The sequence below is a fragment of the Balaenoptera physalus genome (genome assembly GCF_965194825.1).
Source record: "Balaenoptera physalus genome assembly, chromosome: 17".
Lineage (NCBI taxonomy): Eukaryota > Metazoa > Chordata > Mammalia > Artiodactyla > Balaenopteridae > Balaenoptera > Balaenoptera physalus.
In genome coordinates this window covers 66,521,412-66,542,875 of record NC_138895.1, presented here as the reverse complement: position 1 = coordinate 66,542,875, position 21,464 = coordinate 66,521,412, and positions in this window count along the sequence as shown.

Genomic DNA, 21,464 nt, shown 5'->3' with positions numbered 1-21,464 from the left:
GGGAATTAGTGGGTGCTTCTGAACACCAGATCAACACCCTCTACTATCTTAACAGCCTTGATGAGCAAAAATAATGAATCACATCTGTACAGTCTGAGTTAGCACATCATGCATTTAGGTGTCTTTAGTTCAGGGGGAGCAATCTTCAGTAGTTTTCTTATCATACGGCAAGTGCTGGGAGGCAAGCCCAGCAGAGAACTGAGGATGCCATCTTTTTCCCTTTCCTGGGCTTTCCAGTGATCACTGATGTTCTGCATTGGAAAAGTGTAAAATAAAAAAACAACTGCAAAGGAAAGCAATAACTGATGTTGCCAAACAAATCAGGCTTGATTCACAGCTCTAGCAGGTAGATCGTGAGATGGGAGGCAACTTCAGTGTGGGCTTAAGTCTCCTGAGAAAATTTGAGAATTAGGAAAGGGAAGTTTGAGAGCCCCAGAGAGATAGGTAGAAAGGCCAAAGGGCCAGGCATAGTGGCTTCCTCAGGGTTCCCGGAACCCAGACTGCCCTGGAGGAGCACTGGCCCCGGGCTCTACCGAGAGGCGTGAGCGTGGGCATTCTGTGTTCATCCATTCTGCTTGACAGGGCTGCACCTGCAGTGATTTCTGAGCGGTACCTCCATAACTCCCGAGCTCAGCCCCCAATTGTATCCCTCCCTCACCTGCTGAAATGCTCATAATTGCCTTTCATGGGAAGGTGTTTTTCTAAACCAACCGCCCTTTTGTCTCTCATTAAAATAAAAAAAGAAAAATCTTTTCAGGAGAGTTTTCCAGTTATTACCTACTTTGCCGTGTGTCAGATGGCTGTTTTCCAGTGAGACAGCTTGCCGAGGGTGAGGATGAGAACACGGGGCTTGTGACTTTGAAAGAGGAGGATGTGGTGCCTGACACACTATTCTGGGAAGTCTTTTAATAAGTGTGGTCTGAGCACCTGTATCACAAATCCTACCTAGACCGCTTATTAAAAATTCAGATTTCTGTGCCCTACCAAATCAATCTTTCAGGGGCAAGACCTGGGAATCGGTGTACTTAATGAACGCTTGAGTGATTTGATCACAGCTTTGAGAGTCCCTGCCCTGGTGGAGAATCCCCAGGGGTGAACTAATTAAGGTTCAAGCAGTCAAATGTATGACAGATTTGCTTACGTAATTGCCCCAAAGACAAAATCCATTTACTGTATCTCAGCATCTCTGTAGAGCACATCCTGGTACTATTTCCCTGCCATGCAAGGGATGCCTGTACCAACTGGCTTGAGATGGAGAGGCAGGAGCAGGAGGGGGAATAATCTTCCTTATCCCCTCTACACTCACTCCTTATTCTACACTAACAAAATCATTACTCCCAGGTAGAAATGCACGGGTCCTTTGATCCCAATTGTGTTCAGTGGAGTACCGCTGTGAACATATCTGAATTGTTTTGTTTGGAGCTTCAAGGAGGAGAGAAAAAGCGTTTAGCAGCTCCCTACAAGATCATCAGTCCGTGACAAAAAATCTCCAGGGAGCAAGTGTTGCCACAATCTGTTGTAACTCAGAAACACGCTAAACCCCATTCCAATTTTGTAAGACTGGTTTGCATATTCCGTAAGTTCTGTGGTGATCTTTTGCTTTTTGTTTTGTTTCGTTTTGTTTTGTTTTGGCAGAGCTGAAGGAAAACTATCATGGGGGTTATTTTCCGTACTTTTACCATACATTTTTATTTATCCAGCAGGAAAGAAAAGAAGCAGTAAATTGAATATTCTGCTCTTAGGAAAGACACAAGCAGGAGGAAGGAAACTCACAAGGCTTTTAATGACATCATTTACAAAAGTCCTTAGAAGCCTTCAGTGCTGCCAATAGGACTTGACTGGTTGGTGTCTGAAGGAAATGAATTGATTCCTGTTTTTGTACGCAGGTGGAAAGAGCATTAGAAGTTATGAATAGTGCTTTTACCTTGCTGCCTGTCCTGCAAACTTGCAAACAGAAACAAATGCCCTCTCTCAGAAGTATTTTCTGAGAGAACCAGTTTAACCGAGTGAAGGGGCATCTCTGGTGGTCTTCATTTCTGGTTGGAAAGGAAGGATTTTTGTATCTTAAAAATTTTTTTACAGAAAAGTATGCAAGGAACGATTTTTGTGTCTTAAAAATTTTTTTAAAGAAAAGTAGTGATAAAGGAATGCTGAGGTTTGAATTGTGTAACTGCTCATAAATAGTTTACATGATGACTCTATACATCATAAATTTTCTTACAGTTTTTACCTCTACTTTTCATATTAGTCAGACCAAGGTCATAGCAAAGGCTGTGCCATTTAATTTCATAATAGTTGTAAGTGTATTGAGCATTTACTTTATGCCAAGCATTATAATATTGCTTTAGAAATCTGATATTGTAAGAAGTCAAAAGAGGTAAGTATTCTAATTTTTATGTTTCAGCTAAGCAAACTGAGACTTGGAGATGACCAAAGTTAAGCCCTTCCCAGCAAAAAGTAGTGGAAGATCTGTAACTTGAAAGTAGACCATCTGGTTCCAAAGTATGTGGAGTAAATACAACCCTCAGCTTGTAGTTTTCTATAGTACTTTGCTATGGGCATGCACACTCGTGCACACACATACACACACACACACACAGATGGATGATTATTCCTTAGGGACAAGTTATTCCTTTACTTCATTTTTTATACTGGCATTGGTGGTATAGTGGTGAGCATAACTGCCTTCCATTTTATAGGGACCAGGTTCAAGAGAGAGAGGAGGGACTTCCTTGGTGGTGCAGTGGTTAAGAATCTGCCTGCCATTGCAGGGGACATGGGTTTGATCCCTGGTCTGGGAAGATCCCACATGCCGCAGAGCAACTAAGCCCATGAACCACAACTACTAAGCCTGTGCTCTAGAGCCCGCGAGCCACAACTACTGGGCCCATGAGTCACAACTACTGAAGCCCGCATGCCTAGAGCCTGTGCTCCACAACAAGAGAAGCCACCACAATGAGAAGCCCGTGCACTGCAAGGAAGAGTAGCCCCAGGTCTCCACAACTAGAGAAAGCCCGCCTGCAGCAATGAAGACCCAACATAGCCAAATATAAAATGAAATAAAATAAAGAGAGAGAGGATATTAGAAGCCGAAACAAAGAACCCAGACAGATGTTGGCACTTGGGAAAATAGGTCAGGGCTGTCAGCCTTCTGATACTCTTTCAAATCATTTTGGTATTTTAGTTTTATTCTTTCACTAACTCTTTATGTTCTTATGGGCAAGTGGTAATGTCCTTGACTCTGGGTTTTCTCATCTGTAAAAGATGGAGCTGGATCAAATAACCATTAAATTCCTTCAGTTTCTAACATTCTGTATGTATGGTTCCTGCCTTGAAGAAGCTTGCAGTCTCTAAGGCAGGTGTAAACATACAAGCAATGCATGATGTAAACAGAAGTTCAAGTGAGTGATTGAGGTCTCTCTTCAGGTGGTCTTGGAGTCATTGCTAAATGAGTGGTGAAGATTGTAAGGAAGGTGTAGAGATGACTCAACCCTGGTGCCATCTGAAAAGATTTACCCAAGAGGATAAAGCGTAAGCTGGGTTTATAAAAAGTTCAGACAATTGGACTTGCAAAAATTTACAAATTGAATATATGCTCTTTGTAATGAGTCAAATACTACAGGAGTACAGAAGTTGAAGGGTAGCCAGGATGGGTAGGGAAAAAGATGGGAGTCCTTGCTCTAGTATAGTTTGGTTTTTCATGTGCTGTGTTCCCCTTAACACTTCACACACATTGTGACTGACTTCACATCACATCGTTGTCATTCACTCTTGGCACTTTCAGTTGGTCTGGAATTCCTAGATGACACTTCTAGATCATCATATCTGGTACAGTGCCTGCAGCAACGATGCACTTAGCAAATAATTGGTTGAATGAATGTTGTTATATTTTGGAGATGTTTGTTCACCCATTTAAACAACAACAGTACCTCAGTTGAACACGTTGTGGGCCTGGCACTACATGCAAAGATTAAAGTGAGATTGATCTTGCTCTCACCTATCTCCATAGTCCCGTGGGGATGTGTGCATAAATGCAAAGTAGGAAGGGAAGAATTCCTCAAGAGAAATTTTGTAATTGAGACTCTTCCAATTTGGATACACTAGAAGGAAAGGTGCAAGTAAATTTTCAACTCAATAAGGCCTAAAGAGAAGACATAGAATGGGAAAATATAGCCCCAAATAACGAGGTGATTTTTTTGTCCTATCAGTTCCCCATCTCTCAAAGTGGATTAGTACCCTTAGACCTTGGATGTTGACTCAAGTTTTCTCCACTATTCCAGCATCTTGTAAGGCTGTATCCAAGAGACTCAGATCACTTCCTGACTTGTGGGTAGAAGTGTATCTAATTCTAGAAGAATCCAGAACATGTATGAAAACAATATAACAAAAGTGTTGGTTCTTATCACAGACGGAATAAGAACTCAGATGGAAATGCTGGCCTGAGACTGAGGGGGAAAGGAGAGGAGAATAAAAAGAATAGGCTAGTCTTTTCATTTCCATATATCACCTCACAGAGGATTAAGCATGGGAAGTCTAGTTGAGTGGTGGTTCCGTTTTTAAATTAATTCATTCATTTGACAACCACGAATGGAGTGTTGATAATGTCCAAGGCAATGTGCTAAGCTCTGAGAGACCCCAGAAACTCACCATTTCTGTAAATCTGTGACAGAACATTCAAAGTGTATTAGTTTATTAGCGCTGCCATAACAAAGCACCCCAGACTGGGGTGGCTTAAACAAGAGAATTTTATTTTTTCACCATTCTAGAGGTTAGAAGTTCAAGATCAAGGGGTCAGCAGGGTTGTTGCATAGGAGACCTTTCTCCTTGGCTTGCAGATGGCCATCTTCTCTTTCTGTCTTCTCACGGTCTTTCCTCTGTGTGTTGTCTGCGTCCTAACCTCCAGTTCTTATAATGACACCAATCATATTGGATTAGGGCTCAACCATATGTCCTCATTTGACCTTCGTTACTTCTTTAAAGTCCCGGTATCTCCAAATATAGTCACATTCTGAGGTACTAGGGGTTAAGACGTCAACATATGAATTTTGAGGGGACAAAATGTAGCCCATAACATGAAGCTTCAAACATTCAGCCTCAATTCAGGAAGGGGAAAAGCTTGGGGGTGTTTATTTTATTAAAATTTACCTTTAATAGGTAAATAAATATAGGTTCTTTTAACAAAATGAAAACCAGCTTGAAGAATCCAAAGCATTAAAATTTTCCATTCACTGAGGGTTTCATTGTTTGATAAAGATAGTGATTTTTAAATTTTTTGGCACTAAACTCCGTTAACCAGCCCTGACTGTTTTGTTTACTAAGTCCTTAGTTACAGCCTAGAGTTGATGTAGAATATCTTACTCTGGAAATGTGTACACATTGTACAAGCTCTAAAAGAAGAAAAAACATGATACTTTGCTGGCTTTAGGCTATTTGCTATAAAGAGGATTTCAAGGGTGTTAAAACAGGGGATGGATGGTGCTAAATCATTTTCTTCCAGTGGACATGGACAAATTGTTTGGACTTGGATAAAAGGAAACATTTTGACTTGGGATCAAGGGGAACAACGTGACATTAAGATTGTTGGTTATGCTTATCAACAGGAACCGCTATGCTTATTAAAGGCACTTCTGTTCCCATAGAGGTCATTTTCATTTATGACCTTAGTCATGACATATAAGAGCCTGTGCAAAAAGATGAAAGATAATGCAAAATTCCATCTCTGAGTCAATTTTGTTATTATCACAGGGTGGTAACTTTAAAAAAATCCTAATTTTGTGCATGGAATATTAGATTGGGGTTATTTAGATAGTACAACTTATATGGATTTTAAATCTAGTAATGTTATTAACTTGATTTTTTCCATCAAGAAAGAATAATTTTCATAATGCATTTATAGAGTAGTTGAACTCTATGAGGTATTGTAAGGCATTTTGTTCAGCTCCCTTATCTTACAGGTGAAGAACCTGAGGTTAGCAGATGTGGCATATTTCTCTTAAGATTATCCTGTGAATTAGTGAAAGAATCAGGATTTAACCCAACTAAATTCAAGGTTCCTCAACTCCCTATTTAGGGCTTGTTCCAACTAGAGAGTCACAGAGCATTTGTGCTAAATGACCTCGGAGGCCATTGAGTCAAATCCTCTTGTTATAATTGATTAACTCATTGTTGTTAATTAAGGAACTTGTGGCCCACAAAGGTGAGACAGTCTGCTGAGGGCACAGGGAATTGATGGCAGAGCCAGGATCTAGAACCTACATCTTTATTCTCCGAGTCCCGAGAGCCCTCCTCCAGGATTTCTCTCGGGATGTTCTGAGTGTATGCTGTGCACAGAGCTAGTTAACGGGGCCCTGGTCCTTTATCTCACAGGGGAAGGAAGCGTGGGGTTTGGGGCTACTCTTCTTGGAATCTTTATCTTCCTTTTGTACAGAAGGATGATGAGACAGGGCTCAGAGATTGCAACAAGAAACTAGCCAAAGTTCCAGTTTTACTTAAGTGCAGTGGATCAACTGAAGAATATTTGTATCAATCGGTCAAACTATTGAGTACCTGCTGGTATGCAAAGATAAAAAACAAAAAAGCCCCAGAAAAATGCACTCTTTCTATGCTTTCTCCATCATCCATGTAGGGAAACTAGATATAAACACTCCAAAATATACCTAAAAATACACTAAGCATAAAACTTTTCTACTCACATACCAGGTATTCCCTTTCTTTTAGTCTCAGGGGCACGTCTCCTCTCCCCTTCTAAATGGAAAGTTCCTTGAAGTAAAACTGTATCTTAGTCATTTCTATCTACAATATTTATCATGTCCAATACCAGTTTAACTCAATGAACTTACATTTAACAACAATACAAGAAAGATTTCATAATACACAAGATGGCACAAGGCCTCTAGACCCAACTGTGGGAAAAAGGAAGGAAAAGCAGTAGCTTAAACAAGAAGAGACATGTTTCCACCCCACATTCAAGACGTCTGTAGGCAGTAGCCAGCACTTCACAGTGCAACTGGTCTAGACACCTTCTTTCTTATTGCACTGCTGGGTATGACTTCCATTCCAAAATGGCTGCTAGAACTATAGCGATGACATGTAAATCCTATCCAGCAGAAGGGAGGGAAGTGAGGAAGAATGATATGCCCCCTTTTTTTAAGAGTACTTCCAAGAAATTGCATACCCCACTTCTGCTTATGTCACATTAGCCAAAATTTAGTCATGGACATAGCTAGCTGCAAAGGAAGCTGGGAAATGTAGTCTTTTTTTTTTTTTTTTTCCCCCAGAGGACCACAAGAATCCAATTAAATATCAGGGATTCAATTACTGGAGGAGAAGGAATATCAGAGAGAAAACTGGCAGGATCTGACACAACTCCAAGCTCCCGAAAGAAGGATTTCACTGCAGTATTTCATTATTTTTTTCTTTTTTAATCAGGGGAAGGTCAGCCATCTCTAGTCTTATGACTAAGATTGTAGATTTAATAATAAACAGATCTGATTGTACTCTGGCTCTGCTGATTACTGCATGTGTGTGACTTTGGTTAAGGAACTTAACTCATAAGATTGTTGGAAGAACTAAGCCACAGTCTTGGCACAGATGCAATGTGCAATAAATGATGGTGTTTATTGTCATTTTTTTCTTACTAATTTCCCTGTTGAGCAAATATGTACCTCAAAACATGTCTAGTAAAAGATATACCATCCATCAGCTGGAGGATGCATGCCTTATAAGCTGCAGTCACCAGAGTGCCAAAACAAGGAGTTGTTTTTTTCCTTCTAATTGAGTTGGTCTGGGGAATCATTGCTGTGAATATTCTGTATATATGGGTCTTGGTTGTGTAGCCCCATGGGAAATGCCATTACTTGTAGGATCCTCTGTGTTTGCAGGGCAGGTGTCCTGGATGGAAATGGCATACAGGAATTCCAGAATCTTTATATATGTTCCCATTATAAATATGGCCATAAAACATATCTTTTTCCCATATTGAGGAAAGCTGCAAAGTTGCTGGTACCCCTTCCAGCTAATTTCAGTGGTTGGTTGGTTTTGAATTAATTGAGCGATGAGGTTGAGCCCCAGTTATTTACCCCAACCTTGGTGTTTTCAGGCTCTTTTTAACAGAGGCAAATAGGTTATAGAACCACCTGCAGTGACCTCGGCCTAGAAAAAAAACAACTCAGTAGAACAAATATTCATTGAATACTTGCTATGCGGCAGGCACCGTATTGAGCACTGAACAGCATTGATATCTTGTGGGAGAGACGGAATCCAAGGGAAGAGATGATACCCAGATAAAGCGTAATGATAACAGAAGCTTTCAGGGCAAGAAAGTTTGCATATTCATCTCCGTACAAAGTAGCTGGAAATGAATATGTGTACAGAACTCAGGTTGGACAAATTTCTATTAAAGAATGAGCAGGGAAAATATAAAGATATTTGCATTGTGGCCTTTCTTTTGTCACTAATTTTGTGACCTCTGTTGGCTTAGTTACCATTTCCTGGGCACTTACTATTGCCAGGGATGAAGCCAATGCAGTCTGGCTGATTTACAGGAGGGAGGCTGATAGGCTAACGTTGTACCAACACAGCCCTGGGTACAGTGATTATGTTTTGCATGACAATCACTAGGAAACTATGATCTGAAGTATATTACATTTTTTAGTTTACAGGCATTTGTTCAGTTATTCTAATCTGACTTGGAAATTAACATAGTGGAAACAGGATGGTGCTTTGAATGCAGGACAAGCTTGCGTGTAAATCTAGCTGCCTCCTTAGCTTCTGTGTGATGGCACAAGGGTTACTTAATGTCTGTTAGCCTCTGTTTTCTCTTCTGGGGGATTTTTGTGAAGATTAACTGTAATGATCTATGCAAAATACTAGTGTATTGCCTGGTATGTATTAGATACTTATTATTAGTTTGTCACTTTCCCCTCCACTCTCCTTTCTTCCTCCCCAAATTACTCTCAGCAATTGCCAAATTCTGTGGACAGTTTCAGTGCTTGCTTTATAACCCTTGTTAGCACTGGACATTGCTGACTATACACCCTTTCTTGCTTCTCTCTCCTGTTGTTTTTCACGATGCCACTGTTTCTTGTTTTCTTCCAGCCTTTACAATTCTGTCCTTGATGGGCTCAGCTCTCCCCACCAGCCCCTTAAATACTGGTGTTCTCCTGCTTCCATCTTCATCCTCCTCTTACTTTATACTCTCTTTCTTGGCAAATTAATCTATTTCATGGCTCCAGCCACTACAGCTTTCAATGTGCTGGAGACTTCTAAATCCACACGTATTGCCCTGACTCTTTCCTGAATCTCAGTTCTGTGTTTCCAACTGCTTGCTTTCTATCTTCCTCTGAATGTCCCAGGAACTTCAATATATTAAAAAATAAACTTTTCCCTCTGCTGTATTTCCTCTCTCAGCTAATACATGGCCATCCACCAAGTTATCTTTTTCTTTTCCACTTGGCCTAATCTTCCCTTTTAATCAGTCACAAAGTCCTGTCAGTTTGGCCTGCAGAATTTCTCCCAGACTTTTTCTCTTCCCCCTCACTGCCACCACCACCCTAGTTCGGGTTTGCTCCACCTCTCTTCTGTTTTGGATGAGCACGCTAGCCTCCTAATTGGTTTCCCGGCCTCCATTATCTTTCCGCTCCAGTCCATCTGTCAAAATCATAATTAGTCTTATGTCAACATATTCTCTTCTACTTAACTATTTTCAATGGAGAAATTTTGGCTAAAACAGGGGTGGATAGCTGTTTCTACTCCAATTCTATTGACATCTTCTAAAACCAACTGAAAAAAAAGAAAAGAGAATTTTTATTTTCAAAGAACTTAGGAAATACCTATGACCTCAAATTCTGAAGGATAATTGCTAAGCATAGTAAAATTTGGATCTAATTGAGGAAAGACAATAATAGTAAATCTGTATTTCCGTAGTGGTCTTTAAAAAGAAGCAGCACATCATTAATGAGCCAACTGTGCCTGAAACAGCAATGTGTGGGGTTGTGGATGGACTAAGAAAGTATCTAAGTTCCAGTTCCCCACTGTGGAGTGTCGTGGAAAGTGGAATCAAAAGAGAATCCTGCAGACATGCCATCTCTACAAGAGTTCTCAGACTGAGCGTTTACAGTAGACAGGTGATAATCATATCAGGGTCAACTGACATATACAGGTAGACACGTACACACCAAACACTGCTGACATAAGAGCCTTCGCTACAAGGTAGATTCCTTGTTCTTCCATCAGGTAGTTCTCTGTAAAGAAATGAAAGGAAATTCCCTGGCAGTCCAGTGGCTAGGGATCCAGGCTTACATTGCAGGGGGCCTGGGTTCAATCCCTGGCCAGGGAACTAAGATCCCACAGGCTGTGCAGTGCAGCCAAAAAAAAAAAAAAAGAAGTGAAAAAAAGAAAAGCAGACATATCGAAGAAGATAAAAACAGACCATGGACCAAAAGTTAGAAAACAGAGGAAGCATTAAGAATAGAAAACATAACAAAGAGAATGTAACTAAGGACAAGCACCTCTATCATGTCAATAAATTGAAATGAGGGTAACATCATCTTTTAAAAGAAAGACACAAAGAATGAAAAATCAAATCAAATCTAGATATGACAACTTATAGCAAAACAAACTCTTGATTGATTAAAAATGTAAACATAAAATAGGAAGTCATAAAAGTATGAAAGAAAAAATGGGTGGATTTTAAAATAATATTGGAAAGGAAGAGACATTTCTAAGAACTGGATAGAGCCCAGATTGAGGAGCAGGAGTAAACCCAGTATTCTGGGATGAAGAGAGGGATTCATTTTTTATTACCTCCATTTGTACTGCTTGAATAATTTTTTAAATATGCGTATGGTTTTCATAATGAGAATAAAAAGGCTAAATACAAAATACAATCAAATTCAAAAGAGAAAATTTCAAATCTCTTTAATGATCCTGCATTACTTGTAGGATAAATCCAGAAGCTCTGCCTCGCATGGTAAGCTAACCCAGCTGACCTTGCTAACACCAGCTCCCAGCATTTCTCTCTCTCTCTTTTTTTTTTTGCTATTATGCATAAAGTTACTCAAAGTTCTTGTACTAGTATTTTTGTGGCTCTATGTATTCATTTCTGTAGACATATTCCTAGGAGTGGGGTTTCTGGGCCATAGGATGGGTATATGTTTAACTTTATAAGAAACTACCAAATAGTTTCCCAAAGTGTTTGGACCATTGGTGCCCCACCAGCAACATATGAGAGGGCCAGTTGCTTCATTGCCTTGCCAACACTTGAGGTGATCGGTCATTCTTTTTTTAACATTAATTAATTAATTTAATTAATTAATTATTAAAATATCTTTATCAGAATATAATTGCTTTACAATGTTGTGTTAGTTTCTGCTGTACAACAAAGTGAACCAGCTATATGTATACATGTATCCCCATATCTCCTCCCTCTTGCATCTCCGTCCCGCCCTCCCTCTCCCACCACTCTAGGTGGTCACAAAGCACCAAGCTGATCTCCCTGTGCTATGCGGCTGCTTCCCACTAGCTATCTATTTTACATTTGGTAGTGTATATATGTCCATGCCATTCTCTCACTTCGTCCCAGCTTACCCTTCCCCCTCCCTGTGTCCTCAAGTACATTCTCTACATCTCTGTCTTTATTCCTGCCCTGCCACTAGGTTGATCAGTACTGTTTTTTTAGATTCCATATATGTGTGTTAGCAGACGGTATTTGTTTCTCTCTTTCTGACTTACTTCACTCTGTATGCCAGACTCTAGGTCCATCCACCTCACTACAAATGACTCAATTTTGTTCCTTTTTATGGCTGAGTAATATTACATTGTATATATGTGCCACATCTTTATCTGTTCATCAGTCGATGGACACTTAGGTTGCTTCCATGTCCTGGCTATTGAAAATAGTGCTTCAGTGAACATTGTGGTACATGACTCTTTTTGAATTATGGTTTTCTCAGGGTATATGCTCAGTAGTGGGATTGCTGGGTTATATGGTAGTTCTAGTTCTAGTTTTTAAAGGAACCTCCATACTGTTCTTCCCCAGCATTTCTCTTGATGAAAGAAATGAATGAATAAATGGATGCATGCATAAACATTTTTTTAAAAAAAAATTCTTGCACTCATGTTTCCAATGAACATCACATTTTGACTAAAAGAGCTCTGAAATCTTACTGTGTACTGTCCCGTATTTGTCTTAAATATTTTTTTTTCTGCCTTCACAGAATGCATTTGAAAGGGCGAAGCTCTAGGAGTTGGGAACGCAGCTCATCCAAAACCACGTCTTTCCCATTTTACAGACTAAAAGTGTCAGACTTCTTTCCTTGTAGTCTTGATGGATGTTTCCAAATGAAAAGATGCTGGTTTTTCGAAGATGTCTTCACTCATGGGTTTGCCCACCCTCCCCTGACATTGTCTCTCCTCTAGCCATACCTATCTTGTTATAGTTTCTTGAGCACGTCATGACCTCATTGTCTTTATTTATTTCCCCCTTTTGCATGAATGTCTCTGATTCCTTCCCAGAAAATTTTTAGTCATCCATTAAGGCCCAGTTCAAATGATGCCTCATTTATGAGCTCTGACCTGACTGTTCCAGGCAAAACTAGCTTTTTCATCATCCTTGCTCTGGTAGCACTTTAATCTGAGAGAGGCTAGATTTGCTATCTTCTCAGCTGCTCCGTGAGTCCCAGGAGGAGTAGGTGAATCTGAGCCCCCTTCAGAGCACCTGATCAGGGCTCCAGTTGCCGGGAAAGTTGACTCATTCCCGTGGGACTTCTGTGAGTGGGGATTGTGTTGAATGACAGTTTGGGATCCACGCTTGCTTGGGCAGGTCACCATACAGAAGGAAGGGGACAGGAAGGGTCCAGACAGGTTTGCTAATATCACACATGTATGTGTTTTACATAAATTACCTCATTCATTCTTCACCTTTCAAAGTAGGTCTTATTATCCTCGTTTTGGAAAGGAAGAAATCTGAGGCTCAAAGAGGTTAAGTAAATTACCCAGAGTAGATGGTGGAGTTTGGTTTCAAATTTGGGGACTTTCTGGCCCCAAAGCGTGTCCCTGTTCCATTCTGGAATCTGTGTTCTGGGGAGGGAGATGTTCAGGTGAGGCAACAGTATTCTCACTCGAGAGACTACATCTCCAAACTCTCTTTTCTCTTCTGCTGTGGAGGTGAGCAAGGGCGGGGCTGAGGGCAGGGATATGGAGGGCCATGTTGGGGAAGCAGGGTCTGGGAAGATGGGGAAAGTTATGTGTGGCAGCTTTCCCTCTGTATGGCATTTACTCTCTAATCCTCTGTGGAAGTTCTGGATTTGTGGATGCTCTCCTGACCCCAGTCCTGTCCTTCCAAAAGACCAGCTGGAGTGATTATGTTTTCTGGAATAACACAGAGAGGACGATGATTAATACTTGGCAAACTTTGGAGTAGGAAATGTGAAACACGTGCCTATTTGGGGTTCCTTCGCATGTTTCTAATCAACCAACCAGATTTCACTAGAATCTTTTATGGCTTCTCTGAAATTTGTAGTGAAATTGAAAGCCAAGTGTAGCCCTGGACCAATTTGTGGTTGTTATAATAACTATCCCTTTTCCTGACTCCTTCCACCACTTAGTGAAAATTATTATTGCAGTAAAATTTCTTAGTCATACTTTCCAGGGGGTTGAAATTTCTTAGCTTGTCATATGGATAAATCTTATATTTATGTTAATATGAGAGCAGTATGGTTGGATGAGTCTTTGCATGGAATTTGACAAAAGATGCAGTTGAAATTAGTTATTGAAAATTCTATATGTAGGATGTACTCCACCTTCAATTCAATTTAAGAAGCATTTTGAGCACCTATTATATATGAGGTATGTCTGAAACTGTGTGTACAGAGATAATTCCTACCTTTACTTCTTAGGAAAGTCCATAACTTAAACTGAATACATCTTAGTGAACTCTCTATCTTCATAGTACTGAGCTCAGATGATGGTACCACCAGTGACCCAGTTGCTGAAGCTAGAAATCCTAGGATCTTTCCTGATTCTTCTCCCTCTCTTATTACCATATTTAATCAAGTCCAAGAGATTTTTCCTCCTCAATTTTAAAAAAAAATTTGCATCCTTATCTCCATTGCCATGATCAAGGTCCAGGCCTTCATCATCTCTTGCCTGGATATTCCAGTGGCTTTCTTTCTCACTTCCCTGCCCACAGGCTCTCATCTTCCCTACCCCTTCTAGAGCAGTTGCTCAAGACACAAAAATGAATATGACACTCCCTTGTTTAAGACTCTTCATGAACTCCCTATTACCCACAGGATGAATGCAAAACTCCTCACGAAAATATTCAAGGCCTTCCACTGTGTTGCCTTGGGTGCCATGTTGGGGGAAGGTGGACAGGCCCATGAGTTGAAGACACCTTGGAAAGACCAGCATCTTTTCATTTGGAGACATCCATCAAGACTACAAAGAAAGAAGTCTGGCATTTTTAGTCTGTAAAATGGGAAAGCTGTGATTTTGGATGAGCTAAGGTGAGTTCCCAGTTCCTAGAGTTCCACCCTTTCAAATGCATTCTGTGAAGGCAGAAAAAAATACATTTAAGACCATTATAGGACAGTAGGTAATAAGATTTTGGAGCACTTTTAGTCAAAATGTGATGTTCATTGGAAACATGAGTTCAAGGTTCTTTAAAAATATGTTTATGCATCCATCCATTTATTCATTCATTTCTTTAATCAACAGATATCCATTGAACATCTAGACAAGAAAGTTACACAGGACCATGGTACAGTCCCTGCTCTCAAGTAAAGAGATAAATAGGCAATTATAAAACCATAGAATGAGCACACTGTTATGAAAAACACATGGTGCTTTGAGAACATATATTGGGGGCTCCTAAGCTAATCCAAGAGGGTCAGGGAAGGTGATATTTAAGTGGAGAGAAGAAAGAAGAATGTGACTTACCCAGGTGAAGAGAAGAATGAAGAGAAGTTCAGGTGGAGGAGAACATGGGCAAAGAGTCAGAAGCAAGACAGAGGGGAATTTTGAGATGCTAATATGACGGGATTATAATGCTGAGGTTAAGATGGAAGCAGGTATAGGGGCTGTTAGATATGCACCTACAGCAGGAAGTAATAGGTCATCCAGGGGGGATCTCCAGCCCTTCCTGGGTCTTAGGCAGAATGGGCCAGTGCTAGGGCTCATGGCTTGGCACGTGGAACACGGACCAAGTTCTAGCTCACTTGACTCCTTAGCTAGAAACTTTTGTCTATAGGCAGCAACCTTGACCAGATTATCGCTAAACTAGATTATGGAATTAACACTTTATCTTTGGGACAATGGGAAACCCTGTAGTGTATTAAGCAGAGGAATTAGGTCAGGTTGGAATTTTAGGACGATCTGTCCGGCTGCAGCATGGAGGGTAGGTTAAAAGACTTCAAACTGGAGTCAAGGAGAATGGTTAGGTAACTTTCTCAGTGGTCCAGATGAGAGGTTATGGTGGCCTGCCTTAAGGAGTGGCATTCACTGGAGTTAGTGCCAACATGAGTAGTTAAGAGAAACTCAGCAGCAGCCTTCAAGGAGCCAGGCAGGCATTACAGTCTTGCTCTATCTTACAAAAAGCCCACCTTGGTGAGAGACACAGAATAGTGGATTTGCTGCACCATGATTTTGACTCAGTGAGGAAATAGTTTCTTTTTCTTTTTTTTTAAACCCATTTACTGAGGTGTACTTGATATAAAAAACCTGCACATATCTAATGGATATAATTTGATGAGTTTGGCCATATGCAGACACCAAATCAAAGCTAACAAACATAACCATCACTTCCAAAAGGGCTCTTAACAATAGGCATTCAACAAAGGAGCAGGTAGAGAAACAGCACAGGATTCTGTTTGTCCTCCAAGCTGGCCCAAATGAGTGTCGCCTATGACCTTTTGTTGTATAATCATCTCACCTGAGCCTGACGGGCACATTGACGTTTGTGACAACTTGTTCTATTTTTCCTCCCATTGGAAACATTTTCACGAGGCAATTGAAGAGTCTCATTCATTACCCCAAAAAGCAACTTGAGCTTTCATGGTTGTGCAATCGCACCAAGTTAAATTTTTACAGGCCCTTGGTTGGCCTGGCGTGGGTGAGACGTGAGCCAGCAGGGGTGGGTGTGAGAAGGACAGGGAGTCAGACGGTAAAGGAATTAGCCACACTGCAGATTTGCACTGGTCTGTGTTAATATCCTCCCTCACCAACTCAGGGGTGCTTTGAGGGCTAGTGTTTGATCTGGAAAAACCATTAATGAACAGAATAATCATTCATATTTTCTCTAGTTTTCTAACCATGTTCAAGAATCTGTTATTTTATTTTATTTATTTAGTTTTTGGCCTCACCATGCGGCGTGTGGGATCTTAGTTCCCTGACCAGGAATCGACCTGTGACCCCTGCAGTGGAAACGCGGAGTCGTAACCACTGGGTCACCAGGGAAGTCCCCAGAAATCTGTTATTTTAACCAAAGAAAAAAAAATCCCTGCCTTAAAAGAACAAGGTGTCAGGAGAGTTGAACTCTATCCCCTATATTTTCCTTTCTCAGGCATTGGAGAAACTTGATAAGACACAACCTTTTCTGGGCTTCATTTGCTTGTCTCAAAACTCCTTTCAAGGTGAAACTCCCGTGCTTCTATGAAATATTTGCACTTTGAAGTGTCAGCACATAGTAGGCTCTCAATATATATCTGTAAAATTGGAGGAACGAGCCTCGTGCGCTAGGCCCAGGGCTATTAATAGGAGACACAGAAATAAATGAAAAAGGTCCTTGTGTTTTAGTTGTTCAGTCATATGCACAGGTGATGAGTGGGCACTGTCTAGGCGCCTCCCCACAGGCGTGTACAGGGGCTGTGAGATCGCAGAGGGGAGGAAGTCAGGAAAGAGAGACAGTTGAGCTGAATCTGTACAGAGGTTTGCCAGATGTGCAGGAAAGGCCATTCAAAGCAGCGGAAGTCAGATGAAGGTCCGCAAATTACCCTCTGTAACTCGAAATAGACACTGGATGCTTACACGCAAGAGCAGCTCCCCTGGAGCTGGCAGGGTGATTGGCCACTTGAGAGCAAAGTGGATAGATCCTGTGCCCACTTGCTACAGGTGGTTGTGTCTGACCATTGGATTGCCTACCAAGGCTCAGCCACCTATGTGTTTTTTTTTTTAATTTAATTTAATTTATTTTTTATACAGCAGGTTCTGATTAGTTATCTATTTTATACATATTAGTGTATATATGTCAATCCCAATCTCCCAGTTCATCCCACCACCACCCCCCCAACCCCGCTTCCTGCCTTGGTGTCCATACGTTTGTTCTCTACATCTGTGTCTCTATTTCTGCCTGTAAACCAGTTCATCTGTACCATTTTTCTAGGTTCCACATATATTCCACATATATTAATATACAGTATTTGTTTTTCTCTTTCTGACTTCACTCTGTAGGACAGTCTCTAGGTCCATCCACCTCACTACAAATGACCCAATTTCGTTCCTTTTTATGGCTGAGTAATATTCCACTGTATATATGTGCCACATCTTCTTTGTCCATTCATCTGTCAATGGGCATTTAGGTTGCTTCCATGACCTGGCTATTGTAAATAGAGCTTCAATGAACATTGGGGTGCCTGTGTCTTTTTGAGTTATGGTTTTCTCAGGGTATATGCCCAGTAGTGGGATTGCTGGGTCATTGGTAGTTCTATTTTTAGTTTTTTAAGGCACCTCCATACTGTTCTCCATAGTGGCTGTATCAATTTACATTCCCACCAACAGTGCAAGAGGGTTCCCTTTTCTCCACACCCTCTCCAGCATTTGTTGTTTGTAGCTACCTACATGTTGAATTCAGAGGTACCTAAGAGACACCCTAGGAGGGCTTAGCAGAGGATGCCAGAGGCAGGGCTGACACATAAGAATAGTAAAAGGAAAGTAAAGAAATTGCTGGAGAGGAGTGCAGATAAACAAGACAAGACACAGGGTCCATTTAGCCTACATCCGCTGCCTGCTAATGGCACTGATGTGCATTTGGTGGGAAGAACTAGGTTCTCTCCATCAGCTTTTTATGCCAGGAATGGACCTAATCCATCTCCTCTCTCCAACTTTCCATTAACAAGTACTCTTTGGCTTCAGCTAAATCTTGCCACTGTCCCTACTTTCATCAAGCAAAACACAGATGACCGTCTGGCAGTGGGTATCTGCATGGCGTGTGAAGTTTTCCTAGAATAACGGTTTGAATTATTTTGTAAAGCAGCAGAACCCTCTTTCCATATTAAATTTTACTTAGAAGAACAATATGAAAACAGCTGTGGTCAAACATCGACAAGTACAACACCATAAATATTTATCAGGCACTTATAATGGCCCAAGTGCTGTGCTGTGCACTTGCTATGCATCCCCTCATTTAATCTTTATCACGATCCTATGATGTGGTGCTTATAAGGTAGGGTTGTTTTTATCCTCTTTTTAGAAATGAGGTAGCTGGGAATGAAGAGTAACAGCTAACATGTGGCAAAGCTAGAGTCTGATCCAGGCAGTTTGTCCTCAATGTGGGGTCCTTTTGGCGCAGGAGGTCCTGTCCCAGTGGCCTGGCTGTGACGAGACTGGTGAGGCAGAGCTGAGCCGTCCGGGAATCCATCCCCTCTCCCTTTCTTCTGCGATAGCAGGTGTAGCTAATCCCTGTATCCTCCTTCCCCCAGCTCAGGAATCTGGTAATTTACCAGGTTGCTGTGTAATGCGGTCTAAGAAATACTGCTTTGGTTTGTCCTTCAAGCTCTCTCTACAGAGTCCATATTCTGCCACATCGACTAAGTGTGAGAGGGATCCTGCGGCCAAATAAGTCTTCAAATGTGGAAGTAAATGCCTATCACACACACACACACAAAACAAGTATTGTATGATTCCGTTTATATGAAATGTCCAGAATAGACAAATCTATAGAGACAGAAAGTAGATTAGTGGTTATCTAGGGCTGGGAGGCTGAGGAGTCATGGGCAGTGATAATTAATGGGTACGATGTTTCTTTCTGGAGTGATGAAAATGTTCTAGAATTGATTGTGGTGATAGTTAACCCTGTGAATATCCTAAAAACCGTGACTTGTACCATTTAAATTGAGGAATTGTATGTTACGTGATTTATAGCTCAGTTAGGCTGTTAAAAATCCCCAAACAAAAAATAAACATAGAGCATCTCTTTAAAAATTTGTTTAATGTGATAATCCATTAATTTATCTTTGGTAGGGATGTCTGCAAGACATGGGGGTACAAGGAGAAAGGGTCACCGGGTCAAAACCAATCATGACACAGCTGCTGGCGGCAGCACAACGGCTCTAACGGGGACATGTGCAAAGAGAAAGGTGAGCCCTTTGGGGACATTGGGAAAGATCTGGCAGAGGAGATGGTACTGAGCCCAAATCCAGATTTTACCGGCAAGTCCAGAGGCAAGGAAACTCCTTAGACAGCTGAGATGCTCTATGGGTGCTGTTGGTAGAGCTGATATTATGTGAAAGCTTGGAGCAAGGACAGTGCAGGGCTTGTTTTGCGGTTTGCATGCCTGGATAACATGATGAGTGCGAGGACTCAGGGGAAGAGGATTGAAGGATAAGCAGGAGCTAAATGACCACATCCCTTGAATCATTCATTCATCCATTCATTTCCTTCTCAAGCATCACCCACATGTCAGGCAGAGGTTAGGTCAGTGGTCTCAAGCTTGGCTTTTACAATTGCCTGGAAAGCTTACAAAAACTGGTAGCAAGGTCTCACCCCAGAGGGTACTCTGGGCATCAGGATTTTTCAAAACTCCTCAGGGAATTCTAATTGTAGTCAATGTTGAAAACCAGTAGGATGTCTGATGGAGATAAAAAATAAAAAAAGATTAAGGCAAAGATGGTTGTGGCACTTGGGGGTTTAACAATCAACAAATGTTTTCTGAGAGCCTATTAAGTACACCCTGGGCACTGGGGATACAGCAGTGACTAAAAGATGGGTCCAAGCCCTCATGAAGGTTCAGACTAGTGGAAGCAGCAGGAAATAGGCAAGTAAGGGAACAAGGGAATCTCTCATTACAACATGGGATAAATGATGTGACGGAAATAAAGAAGGCTAACAGATAGCTGATAATGAGGGAGAGGATGGTTCCCTAGATTGGCTGTCAGGGAAGGTCTCTTTGAGGAGGTGACTTTAAGCCTGGTTCTAAAGGAAGGAACTGACCTTGGAAGATCCACAGGAAGTATGTTCTAGACAGTGGACACGTGGTGTGTGTGTGTGTGTTGTTGTTATTGTTGTTAAAACGAACAGGCATGTATTCAGACAATATTAGGAAAAACGGAGTACATTGTATGAGAGACAGTTGAATATGGTTAGCGACTGTGATATTTTATTTATTCTTGTATTCCCAGAATCAAAGATGCTGACTGTCATGTAATTTATATATGTAATGTATAAATGTCTGATGAATAAATGAACTAGTGAAATCAGGAAAGAAGAAACTGAAAGATAGAGGGATAGCTGATGAAAGAATGTTCCAGAAGACATGGGAAGAGAGGGATTCCATAGCACACAGAAGGAGGGCCACTTCGAAAGTGGGAGGCAAGGGGTGGAGACTGGAAATAAGTTTTCTGGTGCAAGGCCAGGAAGCAGAGTTCCCTCCTGATAGCCCTTGTGCCCTTTGCTGGGGGAGAGGAGGTCGTTTGCTGAAAGTCAGCTGGGAGTGGGGTCCGGGTTCTGCAGGGGTGGGAGGAGTGACTTTGTGGAAGTGAAGAGGTGGGCTGACCAGGGACACTCATAAGGAATACAGTGGTGCTGGACACGGCACCTAGGCTGCAGAGCACACATAGCTGGTGGTGCCAGTGGACACGGTGCGTGATGCTGTGTAGCTCTAGCAGACCGTTACATCGTGGCTGAAGGTTTTGCAGATGGTATGGCAGTGGTTGGACCAGGAAATGAACAAACTGAGGTGGAAGGAGAGTAAGATCGAAACCGACATTAAAGTCTAGACTGGGACATAAAGGAAGGAAGTAATGTCGAGAAGGAGGAACAAAGTGGAAAGAACAGAGGACAAACTCTAATGAGTCAAAAGCCAAAAAAGTATAATGGGGAGAAAGGGAATGAGCTGGAAGGAAGGGAGTCCCTATTCCATGGTAGCTGCTGCACACATTAAAGCATCAATACTTTAAAAGATAACAGTAGCTACCTGTTGCTGAGCACGACTGTATGTCAGAAGAAAGGCAAGGGGTTTTACCTACATAATTTCATTTAATTCTCATAGCGTGTACCATAATCCCCATTTTACAGATGAGAAAACTGAGGCTTAGTGAGGTTAAATATATTGCTCGCATTTTTGTAGCTAGGAAGAAGAAGAAGAAACTGCATCTGTCTGATGAAGCCAATGCCCATAACCACCAAGCCAGGTTGATAGATATATTTTTCTTGTTGTAGAACAGAATATGACTCCTGCATCCTTTTCTTGTGAG